The sequence below is a fragment of the Camelus bactrianus genome, chromosome 29, assembly GCF_048773025.1.
Source record: "Camelus bactrianus isolate YW-2024 breed Bactrian camel chromosome 29, ASM4877302v1, whole genome shotgun sequence".
NCBI lineage: Eukaryota > Metazoa > Chordata > Mammalia > Artiodactyla > Camelidae > Camelus > Camelus bactrianus.
In genome coordinates, this window is record NC_133567.1 from 440370 (window position 1) to 459287 (window position 18918).

Genomic DNA, 18918 nt, shown 5'->3' on the forward strand with positions numbered 1-18918 from the left:
AGCCAATTGGAGAACCACTGGGCTAGTCCCATTCGATCAGATAAAAACAGAAATTCATATAGGATTGGACATAGCAAAGGGCACAAAACTAGACATCAGAATAGCTGAGACTAAACACTGACGGCGCCGGCCCTCCCCGCCCCGCAGAGGCCCGCGCGGCCTCCCTCCGCCGCGGGGACCCGGGGTGGCATCCGCCGCAACCCCCGTCCTTCCCGCGCCCCGCGCCCCGCGCCCCGCCGCCGCCGCCGCCGCCGCCAGAGCCGCCGCCGCCCGCCCTCACCTCAGGGGCGCAACCGGCACAGCCGGCCGTCTGCCTCGTTCCCGCCGAGGCGTCTCGGTGCGGTACTCCCTGCGCGGGCGGGTTCTTCCCCGGCGGTCGCAAGGGGTTCAGGGTTGTGGGGCGGGGAACGGCCGTCACAGGAGCAACGAACCGAAGCGCAGCCTGGTGGCATTTTCCACAGGCCGGCGCCACCGCAGCCGCCTTGGGTCCGCACAGCCCCCTGCCGGACGCAGCTCTTGCTGTCTCGCCCAGCCGACAAGCCTCCGCGGACAGGGGAGGGAGCCGCGGCGCGAGTCGGAGGCCGGGCGGGGGTATGCGCAGACTCTTTCCTCTGGGGACTGCGCGCATGCGCACCAGCTGGGCGGGACCCGCGGCCCCTGCGTGGGGGCGGGACCCGCGGCCGCTGCGAGGGGGCCGGCCCCGCCCAGGGGCGCTGGTCCGGCTCAGCCAATCGCGAGCGCCGGGTACCTCTTGGCGCGGGCGATTTGAATGGTTCGCGGCCGCCCGAGGTGGCGGCAGGTGGGCACGCCGCTGCCCTTTTGGGAGCTTCTCTGAGATCGGGAGGGGAACCCGCCCCTCGTCGTTTCGCCGGAGCCCCACCCTCCCCAGGCCACGGGACTGGCGAAAAAAAAAAACAGCTGGGAAAGTAAAACAACACTGACTTCAGGATAACGGTTACCTCTTTGGATGCAAAGAAGGGAATGGGATAAAGAAAGCTGAAAAAGAAACTTCAAGCATTTGTATATGATTTGATTTCTTAAAAGAAAGATTTTTAAATGCTAACATTTTGCCACAATGCTTCAATGTTTTGAAGAAATAAAATGTTAATATGTAATTTTATTACATAAAAACCCAAAATATAGCCATGCATATGCACACAGATATGCATATTTTATATGTAAACATAAACAACATGATTCAATGAATAAAATGATAGAGATTTTCTTTATCATTGAGCTTTATTCTTTTCCTGAACTTACGGGTATTCAGGTATTTCAGGGCTCCAGAGCTTGCCAGGAGACGCACATGTCCATGAAGGCCAGTCCCCAGCAGGGAAGCAGGATGGAGCCCCAGGTGCAGGTAGGTCACCGCACGATGGGGGTACTGGGGATGGTCGAAGGCAGGCAGGGAGGCTCGGGGTCAGGCAAAGGGGAGGGAAGCATCGGGGTGTATGTGGGGCACAGGTAGGCCAAGGCAGGATGCAGTGAGGGGCGCTGTGTGGGACCCAAGTAGGAAGGGAGGGGAGGGGTGCTTCAGGAGCCAGGGTCGGGCTATCCCCTCCCCCCACCTCCTGCCACCTCCCAAAGCAGCAGCTGAGTCCCTCCTGAGCTCCCTGTCGGACAGGCCCAGCTTTGGCATCTGCGTCCTTGCCCCAACTTGCTACACGGCTCCCCTCATCTGGAGCCCCCGGCCCACTTTTCTTTCCCACCACAGACTGAATGCATCTTTGGACATGTGGCTGGCTCTGGGATGAAATGTTTCCAGGGCACTTCATTGGCACTCTTAACTCGTGTCATAACACACTGAATTGTTTTATAAGTACGTTTAGAAATAGCTCATTCACAAGAATATCAAACTTCCTCACTCTTGGTCAACATTGACAGATTGTAATTTAGCTTAGCATGTTATACATACTCCAGTTAAGTATTTTTCCCCCTTTGTCTGTGATCGTCTACAGATAAAACTGGCCTGCTAGTAGCTGAGAGTCCATCTCTGCCTTGGCTCTTTCATTTTTCCTGAACTTCCCGTGTGGGATAATTTCTCATATTGCTTTCCCTGATCCTAACTTACTTATTATAATTAAGCGGGGTGCAGGAATAGGAATATAGTATAGTTATGAATGTACAATAACATATATTCCATTATTCTAAATTGATTTAAATTTACTTAAAAATTATAGTTGAAGATAGAGTGCCTCATTTGGAAGGGAAGGGGGTCTACAGAATATTTGCTTTTATAAAGGGGGTATTGGGTCCGAAATGATAGCGATGGCCATAAGTTAGCAACGTTTGCTAGGAACTGGGTTGATGTTAACTCTGCTAGTTCTGATCCATAGATCATAGTCCTTTGTAGATCTATGGTCTATTGTAGACTTTGTGTGTTAGGTGCAGCATTTATCACATTTTATGTACCGCATTATATATATGACATTCAGTAGCTTACCCTTCTAAATGAAAAGATAAAAGGACTATAGATGAGTAGATTCTTAGTGAGCTGTTCCCCGCCCTCTCCCATTCCCACTAATTTGGTTAGAGACAGCCAATACAGAAGATTCTTTAAACATGTGGATGAGGATAGAAACTCAATCCTTAACCATTACACAGTTTCAGGACTGACTTTAAATTAAATTTTAGGCTATCATTAGCAAGGTACCGCTATTCTCAGGTTTCTTTTATAGTCTCTTGTTTCGATGACCTTTTCGTACTTCGGTCTTTGCTTAATTTCATTCAGAGGTAGAAAATATGGTAATTTTTAACACCTCCTTTGTAATTCTGCAAATACAAAGGAAGTTTTAAAAAGGCAGATTTAAAAGAAAACAATTGATTTGATTCCAAAGCTGGTATTAACATATTTTAATGCAGAGGAAAGATAAGGAGCAAGATGAATCTTAAGGTTATAAGAGGCCCATCAAATTGACCTACATGAGCTCACAGAATTTACATGTTTCCTAAGGCCAAGGAACTGTTTCATGACCTTGAAGGGTATATTACTATTTCTATTTCAGTCATTACATTTTCAAACATTGGAACTGCTCAGACTTGGTTCACTGCACAAACCAATCACTTAGAATGTTAAAGAGCATGACTTTGGCCTCCTGGAGACAGCTCTTCTGTGATTGAGCTCTCGTTTGCATGGCCTGTCTACCTTCCCTGTGAATTTTTTTTTCTTGTTTGTTTTTTTTTTCCCCTTGTCAGCCTATATTGTGAATGCAACTGATAGAACAAACACCAACACCTAACACTGGAAATTCTCTCCTCTGAACTCATTTGAAACACATGCTGAGGTTCTCAATCGGCAAGTTTTATAAAATGTCCGAACGTTTTATTAGAGTTGGGAGTGATTGTTGGACTCATTATAATCACACAGGGAGCTTAAGAAAATACTAATGCCTCAGCCCCACCTTCAGAAATTCTGAATTAACTTGTCTGGGGAAGGCTGCAGGACCCTATGTTTTTAAAAAGTTTTCCAAGCAATTTGAATGTCCAGCCAATTGGAGAACCACTGGGCTAGTCCCATTCGATCAGATAAAAACAGAAATTCATATAGGATTGGACATAGCAAAGGGCACAAAACTAGACATCAGAATAGCTGAGACTAAACACTGACGGCGCCGGCCCTCCCCGCCCCGCAGAGGCCCGCGCGGCCTCCCTCCGCCGCGGGGACCCGGGGTGGCAGCCGCCGCAACCCCCGTCCTTCCCGCGCCCCGCGCCCTGCCGCCGCCGCCGCCGCCGCCGCCGCCCGCACTCACCTCAGGGGCGCAACCGGCACAGCCGGCCGTCGGCCTCGTTCCCGCCGAAGCGTCTCGGTGCGGTACTCACTGCGCGGGCCGGTTCTTCCCCGGCGGTCGCAGGGGGTTCAGGGATGGGGGGGCGGGGAACGGCCGTCACACGAGCAACGAACCGAAGCGCCGCCTGGTGGCATTTTCCACAGGCCGGCGCCACCGCAGCCGCCTTGGGTCCGCACAGCCCCCTGCCGGCCGCAGCTCTTGCTGTCTCGCCCAGCCGACAAGCCTCCGCGGACAGGGGAGGGAGCCGCGGCGCGAGTCGGAGGCCGGGCGGGGGTATGCGCAGACTCTTTCCTCTGGGGACTGCGCGCATGCGCACCAGCGGGGCGGGACCCGCGGCCCCTGCGTGGGGGCGGGACCCGCGGCCGCTGCGAGGGGGCCGGCCCCGCCCAGGGGCGCTGGTCCGGCTCAGCCAATCGCGAGCGCCGGGTACCTCTTGGCGCGGGCGATTTGAATGGTTCGCGGCCGCCCGAGGTGGCGGCAGGTGGGCACGCCGCTGCCCTTTTGGGAGCTTCTCTGAGATCGGGAGGGGAACCCGCCCCTCGTCCTTTCGCCGGAGCCCCACCCTCCCCAGGCCGCGGGACTGGCGAAAAAAAAAACAGCTGGGAAAGTAAAACAACACTGACTTCAGGATAAAGGTTACCTCTTTGGATGCAAAGAAGGGAATGGGATAAAGAAAGCTGAAAAAGAAACTTCAAGCATTTGTATATGATTTGATTTCTTAAAAGAAAGATTTTTAAATGCTAACATTTTGCCACAATGCTTCAATGTTTTGAAGAAATAAAATGTTAATATGTAATTTTATTACATAAAAACCCAAAATATAGCCATGCATATGCACACAGATATGCATATTTTATATGTAAACATAAACAACATGATTCAATGAATAAAATGATAGAGATTTTCTTTATCATTGAGCTTTATTCTTTTCCTGAACTTACGGGTATTCAGGTATTTCAGGGCTCCAGAGCTTGCCAGGAGACGCACATGTCCATGAAGGCCAGTCCCCAGCAGGGAAGCAGGATGGAGCCCCAGGTGCAGGTAGGTCACCGCACGATGGGGGTACTGGGGATGGTCGAAGGCAGGCAGGGAGGCTCGGGGTCAGGCAAAGGGGAGGGAAGCATCGGGGTGTATGTGGGGCACAGGTAGGCCAAGGCAGGATGCAGTGAGGGGCGCTGTGTGGGACCCAAGTAGGAAGGGAGGGGAGGGGTGCTTCAGGAGCCAGGGTCGGGCTATCCCCTCCCCCCACCTCCTGCCACCTCCCAAAGCAGCAGCTGAGTCCCTCCTGAGCTCCCTGTCGGACAGGCCCAGCTTTGGCATCTGCGTCCTTGCCCCAACTTGCTACACGGCTCCCCTCATCTGGAGCCCCCGGCCCACTTTTCTTTCCCACCACAGACTGAATGCATCTTTGGACATGTGGCTGGCTCTGGGATGAAATGTTTCCAGGGCACTTCATTGGCACTCTTAACTCGTGTCATAACACACTGAATTGTTTTATAAGTACGTTTAGAAATAGCTTATTCACAAGAATATCAAACTTCCTCATTCTTGGTCAACATTGACAGATTGTCATTTATCTTAGCATGTTATACATACTTCAGTTAAGTATTTTCCCCCCTTTGTCTGTGATCGTCTACAGATAAAACTGGTCTGCTATTAGCTGAGAGTCCATCTCTGCCTTGGCTCTTTCATTTTTCCTGAACTTCTCGTGTGGGATAATTTCTCATATTGCTTTCCCTGATCTTAACTTACTTATTATAATTAAGTGGGGCGTAGGAATAGGAATATAGTATAGTTATGACTGTACAATAACATATATTCCATTATTCTAAATTGACTTAAATTGACTTAAAACTTATACTTGAAGATAGAGTGCCTCATTTGGAAGGGAAGGGGGTCTACAGAATATTTGCTTTTATAATGGGGGTATTGGGTCTGAAATGATAGCTATGGCCATAAGTTAGCAACGTTTGCTAGGAACTGGGTTGATGTTAACTCTGCTAGTTCTGATCCATAGATCATAGACCTTTGGAGATCTACGGTCTATTGTAGACTTTGTGTGTTAGGTGCAGCATTTATCACATTTTATGTACCGCATTATATATATGATATTCAATAGCTTACCCTTCTAAATGAAAAGATAAAAGGACTATAGATGAGTAGACTCTTAGTGAGCTGTTCCCCGCCCTCTCCCATTCCCACTAATTTGCTTAGAGATAGCCAATTCAGAAGATTCTTTAAACATGTGGATGAGGAGAGAAACTCAATCCTTAACCATTACACATTTTCAGGACTGGCTTTAAATTAAATTTTAGGCTATCATTAGCAAGGTACCGCTATTCTCAGGTTTCTTTTATAGTCTCTTGTTTCGATGACCTTTTCGTACTTCGGTCTTTGCTTAATTTCATTCAGAGGTAGAAAATATGGTAATTTTTAACAACTCCTTGGTAATTCTGCAAATACAAAGGAAGTTTTAAAAAGGCAGATTTAAAAAGAAAAGAATTGATTTGATTCCAAAGCTGGTATCAACATATTTTAATGCAGAATAAAGATAAGGAGCAAGATGAATCTTAAGGTTATAAGAGGCCCTTCAAATTGACCTACATGAGCTCACAGAAGTTACACGTTTCCTAAGGCCAAGGAACTGTTTCATGATCTTGAAGGGTATATTACTATTTCTATTTCAGTCATTACATTTTCAAACATTGGAACTGCTCACATTTGGTTCACTGCACAAACCAATCACTTAGAATGTTAAAGAGCATGACTTTGGTCTCTGGAGACAGCTTTTCTGTGATTGAGCTCTCCTTTGCACGGCCTGTCTACCTTCCCTGTGAATTTTTTTTTTGTTGTTTTTTTTTTTTTTCCCCCTTGTCAGCCTACATTGTGAATGCAACTGATAGAACAAACACCAACACCTAACACTGGAAATTCTCTCCTCTGAACTCATCTGAAACACATGCTGAGGTTCTCAATCGGCAAGTTTTATAAAATGTCAGAACGTTTTATTAGAGTTGGGAGTGATTGTTGGACTCATTATAATCACACAGGGAGCTTAAGAAAATACTAATGCCTCAGCCCCACCTTCAGAAATTCTGAATTAACTTGTCTGGGGAAGGCTGCAGGCTCCTATGTTTTTAAAAAGTTTTCCAAGCAATTTGAATGTCCAGCCAATTGGAGAACCACTGGGCTAGTCCCATTCGATCAGATAAAAACAGAAATTCATATAGGATTGGACATAGCAAAGGGCACAAAACTAGACATCAGAATAGCTGAGACTAAACACTGACGGCGCCGGCCCTCCCCGCCCCGCAGAGGCCCGCGCGGCCTCCCTCCGCCGCGGGGACCCGGGGTGGCATCCGCCGCAACCCCCGTCCTTCCCGCGCCCCGCGCCCCGCGCCCCGCCGCCGCCGCCGCCGCCGCCAGAGCCGCCGCCGCCCGCCCTCACCTCAGGGGCGCAACCGGCACAGCCGGCCGTCTGCCTCGTTCCCGCCGAGGCGTCTCGGTGCGGTACTCCCTGCGCGGGCGGGTTCTTCCCCGGCGGTCGCAAGGGGTTCAGGGTTGTGGGGCGGGGAACGGCCGTCACAGGAGCAACGAACCGAAGCGCAGCCTGGTGGCATTTTCCACAGGCCGGCGCCACCGCAGCCGCCTTGGGTCCGCACAGCCCCCTGCCGGACGCAGCTCTTGCTGTCTCGCCCAGCCGACAAGCCTCCGCGGACAGGGGAGGGAGCCGCGGCGCGAGTCGGAGGCCGGGCGGGGGTATGCGCAGACTCTTTCCTCTGGGGACTGCGCGCATGCGCACCAGCTGGGCGGGACCCGCGGCCCCTGCGTGGGGGCGGGACCCGCGGCCGCTGCGAGGGGGCCGGCCCGGCCCAGGGGCGCTGGTCCGGCTCAGCCAATCGCGAGCGCCGGGTACCTCTTGGCGCGGGCGATTTGAATGGTTCGCGGCCGCCCGAGGTGGCGGCAGGTGGGCACGCCGCTGCCCTTTTGGGAGCTTCTCTGAGATCGGGAGGGGAACCCGCCCCTCGTCCTTTCGCCGGAGCCCCACCCTCCCCAGGCCACGGGACTGGCGAAAAAAAAAAACAGCTGGGAAAGTAAAACAACACTGACTTCAGGATAACGGTTACCTCTTTGGATGCAAAGAAGGGAATGGGATAAAGAAAGCTGAAAAAGAAACTTCAAGCATTTGTATATGATTTGATTTCTTAAAAGAAAGATTTTTAAATGATAACATTTTGCCACAATGCTTCAATGTTTTGAAGAAATAAAATGTTAATATGTAATTTTATTACATAAAAACCCAAAATATAGCCATGCATATGCACACAGATATGCATATTTTATATGTAAACATAAACAACATGATTCAATGAATAAAATGATAGAGATTTTCTTTATCATTGAGCTTTATTCTTTTCCTGAACTTACGGGTATTCAGGTATTTCAGGGCTCCAGAGCTTGCCAGGAGACGCACATGTCCATGAAGGCCAGTCCCCAGCAGGGAAGCAGGATGGAGCCCCAGGTGCAGGTAGGTCACCGCACGATGGGGGTACTGGGGATGGTCGAAGGCAGGCAGGGAGGCTCGGGGTCAGGCAAAGGGGAGGGAAGCATCGGGGTGTATGTGGGGCACAGGTAGGCCAAGGCAGGATGCAGTGAGGGGCGCTGTGTGGGACCCAAGTAGGAAGGGAGGGGAGGGGTGCTTCAGGAGCCAGGGTCGGGCTATCCCCTCCCCCCACCTCCTGCCACCTCCCAAAGCAGCAGCTGAGTCCCTCCTGAGCTCCCTGTCGGACAGGCCCAGCTTTGGCATCTGCGTCCTTGCCCCAACTTGCTACACGGCTCCCCTCATCTGGAGCCCCCGGACCACTTTTCTTTCCCACCACAGACTGAATGCATCTTTGGACATGTGGCTGGCTCTGGGATGAAATGTTTCCAGGGCACTTCATTGGCACTCTTAACTCGTGTCATAACACACTGAATTGTTTTATAAGTACGTTTAGAAATAGCTCATTCACAAGAATATCAAACTTCCTCACTCTTGGTCAACATTGACAGATTGTAATTTAGCTTAGCATGTTATACATACTCCAGTTAAGTATTTTTCCCCCTTTGTCTGTGATCGTCTACAGATAAAACTGGCCTGCTAGTAGCTGAGAGTCCATCTCTGCCTTGGCTCTTTCATTTTTCCTGAACTTCCCGTGTGGGATAATTTCTCATATTGCTTTCCCTGATCCTAACTTACTTATTATAATTAAGCGGGGTGCAGGAATAGGAATATAGTATAGTTATGAATGTACAATAACATATATTCCATTATTCTAAATTGATTTAAATTTACTTAAAAATTATAGTTGAAGATAGAGTGCCTCATTTGGAAGGGAAGGGGGTCTACAGAATATTTGCTTTTATAAAGGGGGTATTGGGTCCGAAATGATAGCGATGGCCATAAGTTAGCAACGTTTGCTAGGAACTGGGTTGATGTTAACTCTGCTAGTTCTGATCCATAGATCATAGTCCTTTGTAGATCTATGGTCTATTGTAGACTTTGTGTGTTAGGTGCAGCATTTATCACATTTTATGTACCGCATTATATATATGACATTCAGTAGCTTACCCTTCTAAATGAAAAGATAAAAGGACTATAGATGAGTAGATTCTTAGTGAGCTGTTCCCCGCCCTCTCCCATTCCCACTAATTTGGTTAGAGACAGCCAATACAGAAGATTCTTTAAACATGTGGATGAGGATAGAAACTCAATCCTTAACCATTACACAGTTTCAGGACTGACTTTAAATTAAATTTTAGGCTATCATTAGCAAGGTACCGCTATTCTCAGGTTTCTTTTATAGTCTCTTGTTTCGATGACCTTTTCGTACTTCGGTCTTTGCTTAATTTCATTCAGAGGTAGAAAATATGGTAATTTTTAACACCTCCTTTGTAATTCTGCAAATACAAAGGAAGTTTTAAAAAGGCAGATTTAAAAGAAAACAATTGATTTGATTCCAAAGCTGGTATTAACATATTTTAATGCAGAGGAAAGATAAGGAGCAAGATGAATCTTAAGGTTATAAGAGGCCCATCAAATTGACCTACATGAGCTCACAGAATTTACATGTTTCCTAAGGCCAAGGAACTGTTTCATGACCTTGAAGGGTATATTACTATTTCTATTTCAGTCATTACATTTTCAAACATTGGAACTGCTCAGACTTGGTTCACTGCACAAACCAATCACTTAGAATGTTAAAGAGCATGACTTTGGCCTCCTGGAGACAGCTCTTCTGTGATTGAGCTCTCGTTTGCATGGCCTGTCTACCTTCCCTGTGAATTTTTTTTTCTTGTTTGTTTTTTTTTTCCCCTTGTCAGCCTATATTGTGAATGCAACTGATAGAACAAACACCAACACCTAACACTGGAAATTCTCTCCTCTGAACTCATTTGAAACACATGCTGAGGTTCTCAATCGGCAAGTTTTATAAAATGTCCGAACGTTTTATTAGAGTTGGGAGTGATTGTTGGACTCATTATAATCACACAGGGAGCTTAAGAAAATACTAATGCCTCAGCCCCACCTTCAGAAATTCTGAATTAACTTGTCTGGGGAAGGCTGCAGGACCCTATGTTTTTAAAAAGTTTTCCAAGCAATTTGAATGTCCAGCCAATTGGAGAACCACTGGGCTAGTCCCATTCGATCAGATAAAAACAGAAATTCATATAGGATTGGACATAGCAAAGGGCACAAAACTAGACATCAGAATAGCTGAGACTAAACACTGACGGCGCCGGCCCTCCCCGCCCCGCAGAGGCCCGCGCGGCCTCCCTCCGCCGCGGGGACCCGGGGTGGCAGCCGCCGCAACCCCCGTCCTTCCCGCGCCCCGCGCCCTGCCGCCGCCGCCGCCGCCGCCGCCGCCCGCACTCACCTCAGGGGCGCAACCGGCACAGCCGGCCGTCGGCCTCGTTCCCGCCGAAGCGTCTCGGTGCGGTACTCACTGCGCGGGCCGGTTCTTCCCCGGCGGTCGCAGGGGGTTCAGGGATGGGGGGGCGGGGAACGGCCGTCACACGAGCAACGAACCGAAGCGCCGCCTGGTGGCATTTTCCACAGGCCGGCGCCACCGCAGCCGCCTTGGGTCCGCACAGCCCCCTGCCGGCCGCAGCTCTTGCTGTCTCGCCGAGCCGACAAGCCTCCGCGGACAGGGGAGGGAGCCGCGGCGCGAGTCGGAGGCCGGGCGGGGGTATGCGCAGACTCTTTCCTCTGGGGACTGCGCGCATGCGCACCAGCTGGGCGGGACCCGCGGCCCCTGCGTGGGGGCGGGACCCGCGGCCGCTGCGAGGGGGCCGGCCCCGCCCAGGGGCGCTGGTCCGGCTCAGCCAATCGCGAGCGCCGGGTACCTCTTGGCGCGGGCGATTTGAATGGTTCGCGGCCGCCCGAGGTGGCGGCAGGTGGGCACGCCGCTGCCCTTTTGGGAGCTTCTCTGAGATCGGGAGGGGAACCCGCCCCTCGTCCTTTCGCCGGAGCCCCACCCTCCCCAGGCCGCGGGACTGGCGAAAAAAAAAACAGCTGAGAAAGTAAAACAACACTGACTTCAGGATAAAGGTTACCTCTTTGGATGCAAAGAAGGGAATGGGATAAAGAAAGCTGAAAAAGAAACTTCAAGCATTTGTATATGATTTGATTTCTTAAAAGAAAGATTTTTAAATGCTAACATTTTGCCACAATGCTTCAATGTTTTGAAGAAATAAAATGTTAATATGTAATTTTATTACATAAAAACCCAAAATATAGCCATGCATATGCACACAGATATGCATATTTTATATGTAAACATAAACAACATGATTCAATGAATAAAATGATAGAGATTTTCTTTATCATTGAGCTTTATTATTTTCCTGAACTTACGGGTATTCAGGTATTTCAGGGCTCCAGAGCTTGCCAGGAGACGCACATGTCCATGAAGGCCAGTCCCCAGCAGGGAAGCAGGATGGAGCCCCAGGTGCAGGTAGGTCACCGCACGATGGGGGTACTGGGGATGGTCGAAGGCAGGCAGGGAGGCTCGGGGTCAGGCAACGGGGAGGGAAGCATCGGGGTGTATGTGGGGCACAGGTAGGCCAAGGCAGGATGCAGTGAGGGGCGCTGTGTGGGACCCAAGTAGGAAGGGAGGGGAGGGGTGCTTCAGGAGCCAGGGTCGGGCTATCCCCTCCCCCCACCTCCTGCCACCTCCCAAAGCAGCAGCTGAGTCCCTCCTGAGCTCCCTGTCGGACAGGCCCAGCTTTGGCATCTGCGTCCTTGCCCCAACTTGCTACACGGCTCCCCTCATCTGGAGCCCCCGGCCCACTTTTCTTTCCCACCACAGACTGAATGCATCTTTGGACATGTGGCTGGCTCTGGGATGAAATGTTTCCAGGGCACTTCATTGGCACTCTTAACTCGTGTCATAACACACTGAATTGTTTTATAAGTACGTTTAGAAATAGCTCATTCACAAGAATATCAAACTTCCTCACTCTTGGTCAACATTGACAGATTGTAATTTAGCTTAGCATGTTATACATACTCCAGTTAAGTATTTTTCCCCCTTTGTCTGTGATCGTCTACAGATAAAACTGGCCTGCTAGTAGCTGAGAGTCCATCTCTGCCTTGGCTCTTTCATTTTTCCTGAACTTCCCGTGTGGGATAATTTCTCATATTGCTTTCCCTGATCCTAACTTACTTATTATAATTAAGCGGGGTGTAGGAATAGGAATATAGTATAGTTATGAATGTACAATAACATATATTCCATTATTCTAAATTGATTTAAATTTACTTAAAAATTATAGTTGAAGATAGAGTGCCTCATTTGGAAGGGAAGGGGGTGTACAGAATATTTGCTTTTATAAAGGGGGTATTGGTTCCGAAATGATAGCTATGGCCATAAGTTAGCAACGTTTGCTAGGAACTGGGTTGATGTTAACTCTGCTAGTTCTGATCCATAGATCATAGTCCTTTGTAGATCTATGGTCTATTGTAGACTTTGTGTGTTAGGTGCAGCATTTATCACATTTTATGTACCGCATTATATATATGACATTCAGTAGCTTACCCTTCTAAATGAAAAGATAAAAGGACTATAGATGAGTAGATTCTTAGTGAGCTGTTCCCCGCCCTCTCCCATTCCCACTAATTTGGTTAGAGACAGCCAATACAGAAGATTCTTTAAACATGTGGATGAGGATAGAAACTCAATCCTTAACCATTACACAGTTTCAGGACTGACTTTAAATTAAATTTTAGGCTATCATTAGCAAGGTACCGCTATTCTCAGGTTTCTTTTATAGTCTCTTGTTTCGATGACCTTTTCGTACTTCGGTCTTTGCTTAATTTCATTCAGAGGTAGAAAATATGGTAATTTTTAACACCTCCTTTGTAATTCTGCAAATACAAAGGAAGTTTTAAAAAGGCAGATTTAAAAGAAAACAATTGATTTGATTCCAAAGCTGGTATTAACATATTTTAATGCAGAGGAAAGATAAGGAGCAAGATGAATCTTAAGGTTATAAGAGGCCCATCAAATTGACCTACATGAGCTCACAGAATTTACATGTTTCCTAAGGCCAAGGAACTGTTTCATGACCTTGAAGGGTATATTACTATTTCTATTTCAGTCCTTACATTTTCAAACATTGGAACTGCTCAGACTTGGTTCACTGCACAAACCAATCACTTAGAATGTTAAAGAGCATGACTTTGGCCTCCTGGAGACAGCTCTTCTGTGATTGAGCTCTCGTTTGCATGGCCTGTCTACCTTCCCTGTGAATTTTTTTTTCTTGTTTGTTTTTTTTTTTCCCCTTGTCAGCCTATATTGTGAATGCAACTGATAGAACAAACACCAACACCTAACACTGGAAACTCTCTCCTCTGAACTCATTTGAAACACATGCTGAGGTTCTCAATCGGCAAGTTTTATAAAATGTCCGAACGTTTTATTAGAGTTGGGAGTGATTGTTGGACTCATTATAATCACACAGGGAGCTTAAGAAAATACTAATGCCTCAGCCCCACCTTCAGAAATTCTGAATTAACTTGTCTGGGGAAGGCTGCAGGACCCTATGTTTTTAAAAAGTTTTCCAAGCAATTTGAATGTCCAGCCAATTGGAGAACCACTGGGCTAGTCCCATTCGATCAGATAAAAACAGAAATTCATATAGGATTGGACATAGCAAAGGGCACAAAACTAGACATCAGAATAGCTGAGACTAAACACTGACGGCGCCGGCCCTCCCCGCCCCGCAGAGGCCCGCGCGGCCTCCCTCCGCCGCGGGGACCCGGGGTGGCAGCCGCCGCAACCCCCGTCCTTCCCGCGCCCCGCGCCCTGCCGCCGCCGCCGCCGCCGCCGCCGCCGCCGCCGCCGCCGCCCGCACTCACCTCAGGGGCGCAACCGGCACAGCCGGCCGTCGGCCTCGTTCCCGCCGAAGCGTCTCGGTGCGGTACTCACTGCGCGGGCCGGTTCTTCCCCGGCGGTCGCAGGGGGTTCAGGGGTGGGGGGGCGGGGAACGGCCGTCACACGAGCAACGAACCGAAGCGCCGCCTGCTGGCATTTTCCACAGGCCGGCGCCACCGCAGCCGCCTTGGGTCCGCACAGCCCCCTGCCGGCCGCAGCTCTTGCTGTCTCGCCCAGCCGACAAGCCTCCGCGGACAGGGGAGGGAGCCGCGGCGCGAGTCGGAGGCCGGGCGGGGGTATGCGCAGACTCTTTCCTCTGGGGACTGCGCGCATGCGCACCAGCTGGGCGGGATCCGGGGTCCCTGCGTGGGGGCGGGACCCGCGGCCGCTGCGAGGGGGCCGGCCCCGCCCAGGGGCGCTGGTCCGGCTCAGCCAATCGCGAGCGCCGGGTACCTCTTGGCGCGGGCGATTTGAATGGTTCGCGGCCGCCCGAGGTGGCGGCAGGTGGGCACGCCGCTGCCCTTTTGGGAGCTTCTCTGAGATCGGGAGGGGAACCCGCCCCTCGTCCTTTCGCCGGAGCCCCACCCTCCCCAGGCCGCGGGACTGGCGAAAAAAAAAACAGCTGGGAAAGTAAAACAACACTGACTTCAGGATAACGGTTACCTCTTTGGATGCAAAGAAGGGAATGGGATAAAGAAAGCTGAAAAAGAAACTTCAAGCATTTGTATATGATTTGATTTCTTAAAAGAAAGATTTTTAAATGATAACATTTTGCCACAATGCTTCAATGTTTTGAAGAAATAAAATGTTAATATGTAATTTTATTACATAAAAACCCAAAATATAGCCATGCATATGCACACAGATATGCATATTTTATATGTAAACATAAACAACATGATTCAATGAATAAAATGATAGAGATTTTCTTTATCATTGAGCTTTATTATTTTCCTGAACTTACGGGTATTCAGGTATTTCAGGGCTCCAGAGCTTGCCAGGAGACGCACATGTCCATGAAGGCCAGTCCCCAGCAGGGAAGCAGGATGGAGCCCCAGGTGCAGGTAGGTCACGGCACGATGGGGGTACTGGGGATGGTCGAAGGCAGGCAGGGAGGCTCGGGGTCAGGCAACGGGGAGGGAAGCATCGGGGTGTATGTGGGGCACAGGTAGGCCAAGGCAGGATGCAGTGAGGGGCGCTGTGTGGGACCCAAGTAGGAAGGGAGGGGAGGGGTGCTTCAGGAGCCAGGGTCGGGCTATCCCCTCCCCCCACCTCCTGCCACCTCCCAAAGCAGCAGCTGAGTCCCTCCTGAGCTCCCTGTCGGACAGGCCCAGCTTTGGCATCTGCGTCCTTGCCCCAACTTGCTACACGGCTCCCCTCATCTGGAGCCCCCGGCCCACTTTTCTTTCCCACCACAGACTGAATGCATCTTTGGACATGTGGCTGGCTCTGGGATGAAATGTTTCCAGGGCACTTCATTGGCACTCTTAACTCGTGTCATAACACACTGAATTGTTTTATAAGTACGTTTAGAAATAGCTCATTCACAAGAATATCAAACTTCCTCACTCTTGGTCAACATTGACAGATTGTAATTTAGCTTAGCATGTTATACATACTCCAGTTAAGTATTTTTCCCCCTTTGTCTGTGATCGTCTACAGATAAAACTGGCCTGCTAGTAGCTGAGAGTCCATCTCTGCCTTGGCTCTTTCATTTTTCCTGAACTTCCCGTGTGGGATAATTTCTCATATTGCTTTCCCTGATCCTAACTTACTTATTATAATTAAGCGGGGTGTAGGAATAGGAATATAGTATAGTTATGAATGTACAATAACATATATTCCATTATTCTAAATTGATTTAAATTTACTTAAAAATTATAGTTGAAGATAGAGTGCCTCATTTGGAAGGGAAGGGGGTCTACAGAATATTTGCTTTTATAAAGGGGGTATTGGGTCCGAAATGATAGCGATGGCCATAAGTTAGCAACGTTTGCTAGGAACTGGGTTGATGTTAACTCTGCTAGTTCTGATCCATAGATCATAGTCCTTTGTAGATCTATGGTCTATTGTAGACTTTGTGTGTTAGGTGCAGCATTTATCACATTTTATGTACCGCATTATATATATGACATTCAGTAGCTTACCCTTCTAAATGAAAAGATAAAAGGACTATAGATGAGTAGATTCTTAGTGAGCTGTTCCCCGCCCTCTCCCATTCCCACTAATTTGGTTAGAGACAGCCAATACAGAAGATTCTTTAAACATGTGGATGAGGATAGAAACTCAATCCTTAACCATTACACAGTTTCAGGACTGACTTTAAATTAAATTTTAGGCTATCATTAGCAAGGTACCGCTATTCTCAGGTTTCTTTTATAGTCTCTTGTTTCGATGACCTTTTCGTACTTCGGTCTTTGCTTAATTTCATTCAGAGGTAGAAAATATGGTAATTTTTAACACCTCCTTTGTAATTCTGCAAATACAAAGGAAGTTTTAAAAAGGCAGATTTAAAAGAAAACAATTGATTTGATTCCAAAGCTGGTATTAACATATTTTAATGCAGAGGAAAGATAAGGAGCAAGATGAATCTTAAGGTTATAAGAGGCCCATCAAATTGACCTACATGAGCTCACAGAATTTACATGTTTCCTAAGGCCAAGGAACTGTTTCATGACCTTGAAGGGTATATTACTATTTCTATTTCAGTCCTTACATTTTCAAACATTGGAACTGCTCAGACTTGGTTCACTGCACAAACCAATCACTTAGAATGTTAAAGAGCATGACTTTGGCCTCCTGGAGACAGCTCTTCTGTGATTGAGCTCTCGTTTGCATGGCCTGTCTACCTTCCCTGTGAATTTTTTTTTCTTGTTTGTTTTTTTTTTTCCCCTTGTCAGCCTATATTGTGAATGCAACTGATAGAACAAACACCAACACCTAACACATGAAACTCTCTCCTCTGAACTCATTTGAAACACATGCTGAGGTTCTCAATCGGCAAGTTTTATAAAATGTCCGAACGTTTTATTAGAGTTGGGAGTGATTGTTGGACTCATTATAATCACACAGGGAGCTTAAGAAAATACTAATGCCTCAGCCCCACCTTCAGAAATTCTGAATTAACTTGTCTGGGGAAGGCTGCAGGCCCCTATGTTTTTAAAAAGTTTTCCAAGCAATTTGAATGTCCAGCCAATTGGAGAACCACTGGGCTAGTCCCATTCGATCAGATAAAAACAGAAATTCATATAGGATTGGACATAGCAAAGGGCACAAAACTAGACATCAGAATAGCTGAGACTAAACACTGACGGCGCCGGCCCTCCCCGCCCCGCAGAGGCCCGCGCGGCCTCCCTCCGCCGCGGGGACCCGGGGTGGCAGCCGCCGCAACCCCCGTCCTTCCCGCGCCCCGCGCCCTGCCGCCGCCGCCGCCGCCGCCGCCGCCGCCGCCGCCCGCACTCACCTCAGGGGCGCAACCGGCACAGCCGGCCGTCGGCCTCGTTCCCGCCGAAGCGTCTCGGTGCGGTACTCACTGCGCGGGCCGGTTCTTCCCCGGCGGTCGCAGGGGGTTCAGGGGTGGGGGGGCGGGGAACGGCCGTCACACGAGCAACGAACCGAAGCGCCGCCTGCTGGCATTTTCCACAGGCCGGCGCCACCGCAGCCGCCTTGGGTCCGCACAGCCCCCTGCCGGCCGCAGCTCTTGCTGTCTCGCCGAGCCGACAAGCCTCCGCGGACAGGGGAGGGAGCCGCGGCGCGAGTCGGAGGCCGGGCGGGGGTGTGCGCAGACTCTTTCCTCTGGGGACTGCGCGCATGCGCACCAGCGGGGCGGGACCCGCGGACCCTGCGTGGGGGCGGGACCCGCGGCCGCTGCGAGGGGGCCGGCCCCGCCCAGGGGCGCTGGTCCGGCTCAGCCAATCGCGAGCGCCGGGTACCTCTTGGCGCGGGCGATTTGAATGGTTCGCGGCCGCCCGAGGTGGCGGCAGGTGGGCACGCCGCTGCCCTTTTGGGAGCTTCTCTGAGATCGGGAGGGGAACCCGCCCCTCGTCCTTTCGCCGGAGCCCCACCCTCCCCAGGCCGCGGGACTGGCGAAAAAAAAAACAGCTGGGAAAGTAAAACAACACTGACTTCAGGATAACGGTTACCTCTTTGGATGCAAAGAAGGGAATGGGATAAAGAAAGCTGAAAAAGAAACTTCAAGCATTTGTATATGATTTGATTTCTTAAAAGAAAGATTTTTAAATGCTAACATTTTGCCACAATGCTTCAATGTTTTGAAGAAATAAAATGTTAATATGTAATTTTATTACATAAAAACCCAAAATATAGCCATGCATATGCACACAGATATGCATATTTTATATGTAAACATAAACAACATGATTCAATGAATAAAATGATAGAGATTTTCTTTATCATTGAGCTTTATTATTTTCCTGAACTTACGGGTATTCAGGTATTTCAGGGCTCCAGAGCTTGCCAGGAGACGCACATGTCCATGAAGGCCAGTCCCCAGCAGGGAAGCAGGATGGAGCCCCAGGTGCAGGTAGGTCACCGCACGATGGGGGTACTGGGGATGGTCGAAGGCAGGCAGGGAGGCTCGGGGTCAGGCAACGGGGAGGGAAGCATCGGGGTGTATGTGGGGCACAGGTAGGCCAAGGCAGGATGCAGTGAGGGGCGCTGTGTGGGACCCAAGTAGGAAGGGAGGGGAGGGG